The sequence below is a fragment of the Equus caballus genome, chromosome 7 (genome assembly GCF_041296265.1).
Source record: "Equus caballus isolate H_3958 breed thoroughbred chromosome 7, TB-T2T, whole genome shotgun sequence".
Classification (NCBI taxonomy): Eukaryota; Metazoa; Chordata; class Mammalia; order Perissodactyla; family Equidae; genus Equus; species Equus caballus.
In genome coordinates, this window is record NC_091690.1 from 36,039,233 (window position 1) to 36,050,604 (window position 11,372).

Sequence of the window (11,372 nt, forward strand, 5' to 3'; positions counted from 1 at the left end):
GAAACTACTCAAGATGTGTGCATGACGCGGCTGAGACAAACAGCAAAGGGGCGTGTGCCTTCGGGTGTTTCCCCAGGAGAGGCGGCTGCTGAGGCAGCTCCCAAGTGAGGCCAGGCTGCACATTCCTGCACGCAGCAGGCTGGCCGTCCCACGTCGCCACGAGGGTGGACCCACAGAAGCTCAGGCCATCCTTTCTTCTTCACCTCTTGGAAAGTGTTCTCCACCAGAAATGGGGGGTTTTGCCTCTTTGGTGGCCTCAGCCTGAGAAGAAAGGCCTCAGAATTGACAGATCATAAAATTAAAATGAGTAGGTAAATGGACAGCAGTCCCCGGCTTAGTGTTGAGTTTAAATTCAGAGGACTTGGCTTCCGTCTAAGTCGGGATGGCTGTGAACTGCTCAGCTCTCTGCGCGGGCCTGGCCTGCCTGCCGGCATTTGCCCTCTGCCCTGGCCCTCCCTCTGCCCTCAGACTGTCTGGGCACCCCACCCTGGGTGAGCTGTGCTTTTCTGCTCCTTCTTCTAATCTCTCTGTCTCCCTCACAAAGTGGAGAATTTGATTTTCTTTCCAAAGAAAATCAGATTTGACTTAGCTCAATCCATTTCCACAATTGCTACTGACACACTAACCACCTCCATGAGGACAAAGGGCCAAACTAGTGACTTGCAGCAGGGGAGTGGGGCGTCGAGCACAACGGTGTCTGAGCGACTGGTCTGGACAGACCTGGTGGAGACATCTGCAGGCAGCAGGATGCTGGTTGGAAGCCCTGGGTCTAAACTACCTAATCACTTTCTCCCCCACGCCTAGGCTTCCCCTCTTCCCACCATCTCAGTGCCCCTTCAACACCCTCTAGTTGTCCCTCCACAATCTGGAGTCATCCTGGCCTCAGCCCTTTCCCCCTCCCGACACATCTCGTCAGTCACGAGTTCCTCTCAGCTTGACTCCTAAATGTGTCCTGAGTCTGTCCGCATCTTCACATGTCTCTGCTCACACCAAAGTTCAGGATCTCGTCATTTTTTGCTTAGATGAGTAGTTCTCACCTGGGGGTGACTTTGCCCCCTTGGGGATATTTGGTAAGGTCATGACTGAGTGGTTGTTGCTAGCATATAGTGGGTGGAGGCCAGGGCTGCTGCTGAACATCTTGCAATGCACAGGACAGCCCCTGCAACCCAGAGCTAACAGTCCGCGATGTCGACGGCGCAGAGCCACGGAGCCCCTGCCTGAGACAGCGCCATATTTTCCCCGCTGGTTGCTCTGCCATCAGGTTCCCCCTTTAGGCCGCTCTCTTCATTGCCTCCTGAGAGAATTCTTAACTGACAAACAAATCTGTCTGCATTTCTCGATTTCCCAACTTCTCAGCATAGTTTGCAAGCTCCCCATGATCGGGCCCCTGCCCACCACCTATGCAGCCCCATCTTCCATTGCCCTGAGTAAATCATGCTCTTTCACGCCTCAAAGCCCTTGCCCTTGCCTCAGATCACCCCGTCCCAAGGCTGACCCTGCCGTGTCCACTGTAGGTCTCTGGCCAGGGCTTATACTTAATCCTTCAGGACTCAGCTGAATGTCACCTCCACCACAACTTGTATGTATTCTCATGTCTGCCTCTCACGTTTCTGCAGTCTTCTGAGGTCGCAGATGTGATTTTCTTTATTGTTGTAGACCCAGTGCCCCGCACCATGCCTGGTAAATGAACGGGTGAAGGAAGAGGGCTTGGCCAAACTTCACACACCTTGTTGCTAGAAGGACCAGGACTGCACTCAGGTCTTTGGACGTCCAAGCTGTGCTTTGCTCACTGGACCTCATGGCTCTAAGTAGGCCACTTGGAGGTCCTGAGCGACTTGACCCTTCCAGCTGCCAGTTAGGGAAGAACAAGAAACTAATCGGGCCTGGCTACTGCTGCCTCGCTAAGTGTGTCCACTTATTCACAAGCTGAAAGACAAAAGGCTGGGACCCCAGCATATGCCGGATCAAAAGCAAAGAACAAAAGGGCCTGCGAGAGAAAGACGCTGGAAACAGCAGCTACTTTGATGCAGGCAACTCTTTGAGGAAACAACTGAGGACTGAGCCCCCAGCAGGGAGGAGAGGGCGAAGTGGCTGCCAGAGGGTGAATAGAGTCACGAAGGGAGGGGCCGCCCTGGGAAGGGCAGCAGTCTCATTTATCTCACCTCCTGGGTGGGGCCTCAATAATCTGCTCCATTAGGAGACTGAGGATTCCGACAGGAACGGCAACTGGAGCCAGAGATTTGGGAAGGAGGATTATAAGCAATGGCTAGAAAAAATATAGTAATTAATATGAAACTATTATTAACAATAAAATGATTTCACCATTTATAATAATGCAATAATTTAACAAGTTATTGTATGGAGCCAAGGGATACAGGAATAATGTCCAAATCCTGTCCTTGAAGCAGCTCCTCCTCCTCATAAGGTCACTCTGAGAAAACAGCAGCACATAAAGAAGAGCAAAGCCATGCTTTCTGGTCAGCTGGGCTTGGGCTCAAGACCCTGGAGCTCTCTTGTCAGTCGGATGAGACTATTTTTTCTACTAAGCAAGTTAGGCCTATGCAGCTTCAGGACAATGGCCAATCCCGCAACCACCAGCCCCAGGAAGGCCGAAGCCAGAGGGGAAGAGACCATGAAAAGTGAGCGATTGCCTCCAATTCCTCGTCTGGAGTTGGCCTGGGAAGCCTGGCCAGAGCCAGGACTCCACCTCTAGTTTGGCTGTTATCTGGGAGAACATAGGAGAGAAGAGAGGAGACATGTGAGGAAGATGAGCTTTTTTGTTGTTGTTGAGTAAGACTGGCCCTCAGCTAACATCCATTGCCAATCTTCCTCTTTTTACTTGAGGAAGGTTGTTGCTAAGCTAACATCTGTGCCAATCTTCCTCTGTTTTGTATGTGGGATGCTGCCACAGCATGGCTTCATGAGCTGTATGTGGGTCTGTGCCTGGGAACCAAACTGGCGAACCCCAGGGGGCGTAAGCGGAGCACCCTAACTTAACCACTATGCCACAGGGCTGGCCCCAGGAAGGTGACCTTTTAATTCTGGGATGCTGTCCCCTGGAGATTTTGCCTAAGGAGAATCCCAAGGAGAGTATTGGGATCTGACCCCAGAGGGCTTTAGGGCAGAAAAGGCAGCAGTGGGAGCCCCTTACCTCACCAGAAAACCGAGCAAACCAGGAGGCTGGGCCCTCAGGTGAAAAAACGGTGCAGAAGCGTTTCATTTTGGACCCCAGACACCTTGCCTACCTACCCATTGTATTCAGATACTTTTGCTGGAATCCACTGTCAGAGGAGGAAGATTGGCCCCATTGTGAATAGTGAGGAAATGAGCCCTGGGATCCTGGGATATTTGGAGCATTTCACCTCTGAAGTCAGAGCACGACCTCCCAACCCATACCTCTGCTGACAAGCCAGTTACGGGACTTCACAGTCTCACTGTTAGCTCTGGGCTGCGGAACTTCTCAGAAACCTTAAAGCAAGGTGAGAAGGTACTTTGAGAGATGGTGATGACTCCTGGGGCCACACACACAGTAGGAGCTCGGCAGGTGTCCTGGACGAGAAGCTGGAGGACAACAGTCACGGCCAAGGTGCCATGTCCAACCACCTCCCATCCCTCAGACCCGGAGGGAAGTGGCATCTCAAGCTTCGGACATTTGCCCATCCTCCCCAGCCCTCCCTCCATCCTGGGGAGAGACGCAGTGTGCTGGGAAGATCAAACCAGTTTGCATCTTTGGAAGAATCTGGATTCTTTTCTTCTCCCTCTGAGCTGTCACTTGCTGTAAAAATGATCATTGATATTCAGCCATTATACTTCCATAATCATTAATATTCTTAAAAGGCTCTTGGAAACACATTTATACAAGGCTACACGATCAGTTCCTACATTTACTTTCAATTTAAATAACGGTTTTAGCCAGGGTTTTGATGTGCTGTTTACTTTAATTACTGTTCTGCCCCTATCTGTGTCTTGACACAGTGTCATTTAATATTTTATAAATTTCCTTTAGCCCACTTTTCCCCTGATATGTGTGATTCTAAGGGGTTGCTGATGCAATTTTTGTTTAAAATTTGCACTTTTAACTTTTCTGCGGCTCGCTGTAAACAAAACGTGGCATGTCTACAGAGTCGCATCCCCCGGTGATAATGGGAGGGAATAGACAGCTGCTTACCAAGCTGGCACAGGGATGCCAGGCCGCTCGGGCCCTGCTGGGGGCTCCGAGTGACAGGCCAACAGCTTCAGATGAGGTAGGATGCCGCCCAGAAGAAATCAGAATCTGCTTCTTAAAGTGTGGTCCGGCAGCTCGGGGACCACCTGGGAGCCCACCCCAGAACCCCTGAATCAGAATCTCCATTTTAACAAGACCCCCAGGTGCTTGATGTGCACATCAGAGTTTGAGAAGCATGGCTCCAAAGGAAATCAATCAGTGGGTGCGAAGAAAAATAGGCTTTTCCTGCCTCTCTCTCAAAATTCCCGGGCTTTCATGGGGAAAAAAATTCTACTTTCTGGATTGATGGCAGATTCTTGGGGCCATTTCTAGATAAGGACTACTTCAAATACTGCGTTTGTTATTTGCCCCAAGATTTCCCCGTTCATCCATTCATTCATTTAAGAAATCTTCGTTTAGGACTGTTATGTGCTGGGAATTATGGGAAGTGATGAATAAGACACGGAGCGACACCTGCTATAAAAGAGACGTGCACAAAGTGTTAAAGACGCACAGAAGTGGAGACAATGGAGAGGCCAGAGAAGCTTTCATCGAAGAGGTGATTTTTGAACTGCTTCTTAAAGGATGAATAGGAGTTTACCAGGTGGAAGAGAAGGGGTGGCTGGGCAAGAGAATGTTGAGGCCAAGGGAGTGATGACTAAAAGACATGGATGTGTACACGTTCACATGGGGTTTATGGATGGAATGGCATTGTCCTCTGGTCCAACCCCGTTTCTGCCTCTGGTCCAGGGCGGGGCTGACATGCACTGCCTGGAGCAACCACAGCATCTGGAGCACAGAGGCTCATAAGTGGATGTTTTCCCACCCTCAGGAAGCAAGGATTTTCCTGTTGGGACCGTGGCTGCTGCTAGACAGAAGAACAAGTGCTGGAACTCGGACTCAGGAGAGACATGCCAACTCATTTCTACCAACTACTAGTGGTGGCCTTTGATGACACCCTTTATCTCTGTAAAATCTGGGTTCCTGTGAAGGCCAGGTGAGACAGAATATGTGAAAGAAACTGGCACTTAGTAGGTACGCCATAACATTACTGGATCTGAGCTTGGATTTGAGGCTGAAGTAGAGCAAAGAGGTGAATAATAGCAAAGACGAGGAGGAGAGCAAGCATCGTTGGACCCCAACGATGAGCAATGGCGACCACAGGGATGACCAGCCAGGAAGAAAGGAGGGAGAGTGTCCATTGGCCTCATTTCCAGCCTCCACCTACTCTCTATTGGCACTTAATATAGCAACTCGGCCTGTAACCCGGCGACAGATAAAATACTTCCACTGAAGGATTGAACCTCTCGTGGGGCAGGCAGAGCAGGGTAGTGATCTCAGCAATGTGCACTGGAGAATTGGGCTTCCCAGAGAAGGAAGCTTTGGAGGTAATGGACAGCTGTTGGCCTTGGAAAATGGGGGAGGAGAGAAGAGGAAATCGAAACCTGTAACCCAGATTTAAGGACGGATATTATTTCCTTGTCTCTTTCTGTATGAACTGAAGTAAATTGCCCTATGGGTAGAACCAAACCAAGGAGAAGACATGAACTTACTGTGGGCGAACAAATCCAGATAACAATGCCTCTTCCATTTCTTCCCTTCTCATATATGGCATTTATCATGGGTAACCGGTAAGTGGGTACTCTTAATTTAACGGCGAAAGTAAGGGGAATCACTCCTGATACTGCAGGTACATAATAAGCACCCTAGATTTCCAGATCTGGACCTTCTAGGCATCAGCAATCTGACAGTGGTCTGGGTATGTCCATTAGTTGTCTCTGCATTTCTTAGTTCTCGATATTGTTTAAATTCCTCATTTAGCCCAAGAATTTTTATGAAACTGCCTAGCATAGTGCCTAGCACATAGTAGATGTTTAACACAAGTGTTAGTTTCTTTCTTTGCATAACTGTTGCAGCTGGCTGCCTACCTTTGTGTGAATTTGTGTGAATTTGATCACAAGAGGAACTGTCTAGAGAAAGCAGATGGTCTGGTTTACTTTCAATCATAATCGGCAATAATGGCACCATTTATTGGGCAATATGTGCCAGAGTTTTATACATGTTTTCTCATTTAATCCTCCAATCAGCCCTATGAAATAGGTACTAATATCTCCATTGTGCAGATAAGTAAACTGAGGCTCAAAGAAGAGACGTAATTTGACCGGTTATGAAAAGCTAAAATGTGAATGCTAGAGCTGGGATTTGACTGGAGGTCTACCTCTCGTCAGCCAACCCAGTCCAAGCTCTTTTTAGTGCTCATACCACCTTCTGAACAGAGACCTTGAGAGCTGGGAGGACCTCAGAGATCGTCCAGGCCAGTGGTTCTCAACCAGGGGAAATTTTGCTCCCCAGGGGACATTTGACGATGTCTGAAGATGTTTTTGGTTCTCACAACTAGGTAGAGGGATGAGGGCACATGCTACTGGCATCTAGTGGGTGGAGGTCAAGGATGCTGCCAACCATCCTGCAATGCACAGGACAGTCCCCACAACAATGGCTTATCCCACTGGAAATGTCAATAGTGCTGAGATTGAGAAGCCCTGGTCTAGACCAATCTCCTGATTTTACAGATGAGAAAATTGAGGCCAGGGTAGGTTTCACTGGGACAGAGGCCCATGGGGATCACCATAGTCCTCCCACAGTCCTTCCAGCACCCTGTGCTACCCGGGAGAAAGAACTCAGAGGGAGTCCCTACTCTGGCTATCATGGAGTGGCGTGGAAAGACACTATTGAGTTATCCAGGGAGCCAGCAATTTGTCACATCAGAAAACATTATCCTCAGGAGCAGTGCCCTTATTTAGATTTCAGGAAAAAGAAAGGCTAAAGTTTTCTCAAGTAGTATGTTTCCCACTATGCTTCGTTTGGCAATTTTCTACTGCAGGTTCGAAGGACTCTGGTGAGAGTGTGCTGAGTGGGGATGTGCTTGCCGGGGGGAGAAAGAGTGTGGCCTCCTGATCAGGGCGGCTTTGGAGACCCGTGGCTGTCAGCACATGGGGCTGGGGCCCAGGAACGCAGGAGGGATGCATGACTCCTTCAGGGCAGAGTGTGTGGTGGTTGCTCTCAGCTCCAGAGCACTAGGGGCACTGGCCACAGTGGGCAAGGTGACGGCAGAGCAGGGTGTGAGCTGGCCCTTTAGCTCCCTCATGACCCTGTCACCATGCTTTACTGCCCAAGCGAGCCCCATGGTCCCGGGTGGGTAGGGGAGGGGCAGCATGTGGAGGGGAGGGAACAGGGGCTTCTGGGTCACATGTGGATCCTGGCGAAGGCCCTGGGCAAGTTCTCAGCTCTTGAAGTCTGTTTCCTTACTGGTGTAATGATGGCAATCACACCAGTAGTGGATGGAATGAGATCACTTCCACAAACACTTACTGCAGCGACAACACAGGACACATCAGTGTATGTTAGCTTCTCCCATCTCAGACTCCGCCAGCATCGAGGGTGTTTAGCGACATGGTGAGCCAGAAGAGGTTTACTATATGCAGAGTATTGGTCAGGTGAGGAAATTCTAAATACTGTGGTACACCTAAGGCTTCCTGTGTGCTAGTGACAAAGCGTGCGAGGTCAACAGCTAAGCCCAGGAAGAAACCCGGCATATCTTTCATTCCAAGACAAGAAGCCTCCGACAGCGCCCCAGGAGGCCGCCCCAATCACCCCCCCTTATCGGGTCCTCTGCCTTTCCTGGGGGCGGGGAGCTCACTCTCGCCCCTGTCACTCATAGAGTCCCAGACACGGGCCACAGATGGATGTGGGCTTCCCGCAGGGGCCAGGCCAGGCCCGCCTGGCGTGTTGATGTCCTCGGTGCCATGTGCATGAGGGGCAGGGTTTACACAGAGCGCTAATGGAGCCCGTTAGTATTCAGCATGAGTTTCTGGTTTTTTCTAAGAGAACAACATTGTGGTTCAATATTTGCTGGGTGATAATTAATAGCACTTAGTCTGTAAATCTCGAGCTTGTTTCTCATTTGTTAAGAAAGAAAGTCACTGTAGCCCTCCGATTTTTGGCTCCTTCTCTCCTTTTCCTTCCCAGAAATGTCCTTTCCTATTTCAGCCCTGCAGGTCTCAGGAACAGAAGGCCAAAACAAAACAAAATGAAAGAGAAAAACACATAAAAAACGCCCAGAAAGAGGTTTGCTGCTCCATTAGCGAGGCAGTTACCTGAAAAAGGAGTTTCTGAAGAAAGAAACGAACTCCTCCTGCACCCAGCCCCGGGCCTGAGCCGGCGTCACAGGAGAAATCCTTGAAGGTATACAGAAGCTGAAATATCATTATGTACACTTGAAATTTATATAATGTTATAAACCAATGTGACCTCAAAGGAAAAAAAAAGGCAGAGTAGGGTCTCTCGTTTCCTTACTCTTCCAGACACGTTAGGAAACAGCACCGGGGTGAGAAAGCTACCATTTATAGGGCGCCTACTGTCTTCCAGGGGCTTCAATACACCTTTCGTTTAATTCTTGTAACTCTGCAGCAATCTTGAAAGGAGGAATGTGTTATCTCCCTTGTAGAAACGAAGGAACCGTGTTTCAGGAAGACCAAGTAAGCTGCTCGAGGCCACACAGCTCGGAAGTGGCAGAATGGATGCTCAGATCTAGACTGGTCTAGCTCTAAAGCTGAACTCCTCCCACTGTCCCATGTCCCGTCTGAAAGCTGGATTCTGCCTGTGTGCACGGCCTGGCTGCTGCAGGTGCCTGGCCCAGAGCATTAGCTGACAGTCTGATAATACTGATTTGCCCCTACATTGGCATGGTTACGGGCTTCTCCACAAACGACTCATCTTCATCTGCACAATGGCCGCCTGTGATAGGCTGAGCGGGATTACCGAATTACTGACATTTTACAGATGAAGAAACTGAGGCTCGCAGACACTGAGGGACTTGGATGAGGTCCAGCAGCTCTCGAGTAGCATTCGGTCTGTGGGTCAGGGTGCCAGGTGTCAGGCAGCGCCAGGAGCCCCGCCTGGTCTCAAGCCGCTGACGCCCGCGTTCTTCCCCAGCACCGGGCTTGGCTGCTTTGGATGAGAGCATACTAGTGATGGCTGTGTTTCAGGCCGGGGAGAGGAGGAGAAGCAAGCGCCAGTGGAAGGTGTGCGGGGAGCCGGGTGGGCGGGGCAGCCCACCACGAGCACTGCTGTCCCCGGTGCAGACAGAGGTGAGCACCTACAGTAGCAAACCCTGCAAATCAGGCCGCAGGTATCGGACTTCAAAACCCTCAGGGAGTTTATGGCCAGCAAATACATTGTGCTCCCTTCGCCAGAGCTGAGGGGAGTGGGCAGGAAGGAGCACTTAAAAGTTTGCCGCTGCACTTTGACCAGTTTGACGGGTTTAATATGATAGAAATATTTCATTGTTTCAGCAGAGGCGAGGAAATCTACACATGCGTGCAGCCGAACTCTGGATTCGTCAGGATTCACCAGGGGCGGGGAGGGGCAGAGAAAGAAAGAAAGAGAAAGAAAAAGCTGATCTAAACTCCACCTTAACCTGAGGTCATCTGGCCCATTAGATCAAACTGTGTTCCCCCCACTCCTTTTTTAAGTCTTTGCTCTCTTTTCAAGATATTATTTTTAAAAAGTGGCATCTAATTGTATTTTCTCTCCACATTCATTTTGAGCAGGTAATGAAAGCTACAGTGGGGAGCTCTTCTGTGATTAATGGAAGAAAACGCAGACGGGCTGAATGGAAGCAGCGGTGTAAAATATGGTTTATAAATAGGATTGAAAGAAACTAAAGTGTGCTAGTGCTAAATTCAGTGGTGATGGGGTTTGTTCTACTTTGTGCGCAGTTGTCTGGAAGTGGTCTGGAGAAAAGCCCTCCTGGATCCTCCAGACCAGCCTTCAGGGGTCACAGTGTGCTCTGACTTAGGGGTGACACAAAAGCCCCCCACTTATAGATCTCTCTTGTACCTGGGAAGCACATTGCTTAGGTTTGCGATTTATTCTCATGGGTAAAGCACTGGCCTCTCCCAGCATCCTCTTTCATTTTGAGAGAGAAGACTAATAAGATGATAATTCCATAGCTTGACTGAGACTTCAAGATGGAGGGGCTGGCAGAGGGGGCACTTGGTGCCCAGATGGAGGAGGGAGGCAAGGGAAGGGGCCAGGGTATGGGGGATAAAAATGGACTGAAAGACAAATTTAGACAAATTCTTAGTTCTGCCTGGCCAGGCTCAGCTATATCCTCTTCTTGTCAGGAGCAGAGAAGGTAACCCTTGCTAGATTTACATTAAAATGAGGTCATGCTACTTGGAAAAAGCCAGACTCATAGAGCAGAAGACACACATAGTTCCATGAGAGTCCCCCATGGTATAACGAGTGACAAAGCTCTTGGAAATGCCATCAGATAGTGCTGACTTTGGGGCTGTGTGAGCACACAGACAGTGACAGACCACAGAGAAGGTTTCACTACGAGGAGCTCATTTTGGCAGCACTGAATGGAAAACCATCACTGGCAAGTAACACAGGCCAATTCTCTCTTCTCAACAGTAGAAAGGCAATTCAGGTCAAGGACAAGGCGTCCTTTCCCATGCACAGGCCTCTTCTCTCTTTCCTAGTTTCTTTGCTTGAGCTGTACCTTCTCCTCCCCATCTCCAATCTCACCAGCCCTTTGGAGCATAGGTCCAAGTTCCAATCCGGATCCCCATAATGCTGCTCACCCAAGACCTACATATGCATGTCGACATTAACATGTATGTAATTTTACTGATGCTCATTGCGTTTGCTCACCAGTTATTCTGCAAGCACAATGAGCCTTCCAGGGGCTCTGTAATGTAGCCAGATTCTCAACTCTAAACTTTAGGTTCCCCATCAGAGTATGTTGAGGGTGACAAGTGGTGGTTTCTTACATCTAACCAGAGTTCAACAAGTGCATCAAGATTCTTCAAAGAAAACACACGAGGTCCACGACAGGGGTTGTATGATGAATGGGAACTTCTAGCATGTACACGAGTTTTGGAGGCAGGTAGGGAAATATGAGCTGAAAAGGGATACTCAGCAACAATCGTAGAATCTTGTAGGTGGAGAGGAGAGATCCTGACAGATAATCTAGTCTAGCAGTTCTCATACCTGGACACACATCAGAATTACTTGGAGAGCATATGAAAAATTCAGATTCTGGAGCTTCGCTCTTGGAGACTATAATTCAGTAGGTCAGGGTGAGAAGTCCAGAATCTGTTCC

At 49.4% G+C, this 11,372-nt stretch overlaps 1 protein-coding gene across 2 annotated transcripts in view; it reads right to left on the reverse strand.

The window, feature by feature from the left end:
* Positions 1–11,372, reverse strand: part of KIRREL3 (kirre like nephrin family adhesion molecule 3) — a 535,215-nt gene that overhangs the window by 282,277 nt on the left and 241,566 nt on the right. The window lies entirely within an intron of this gene.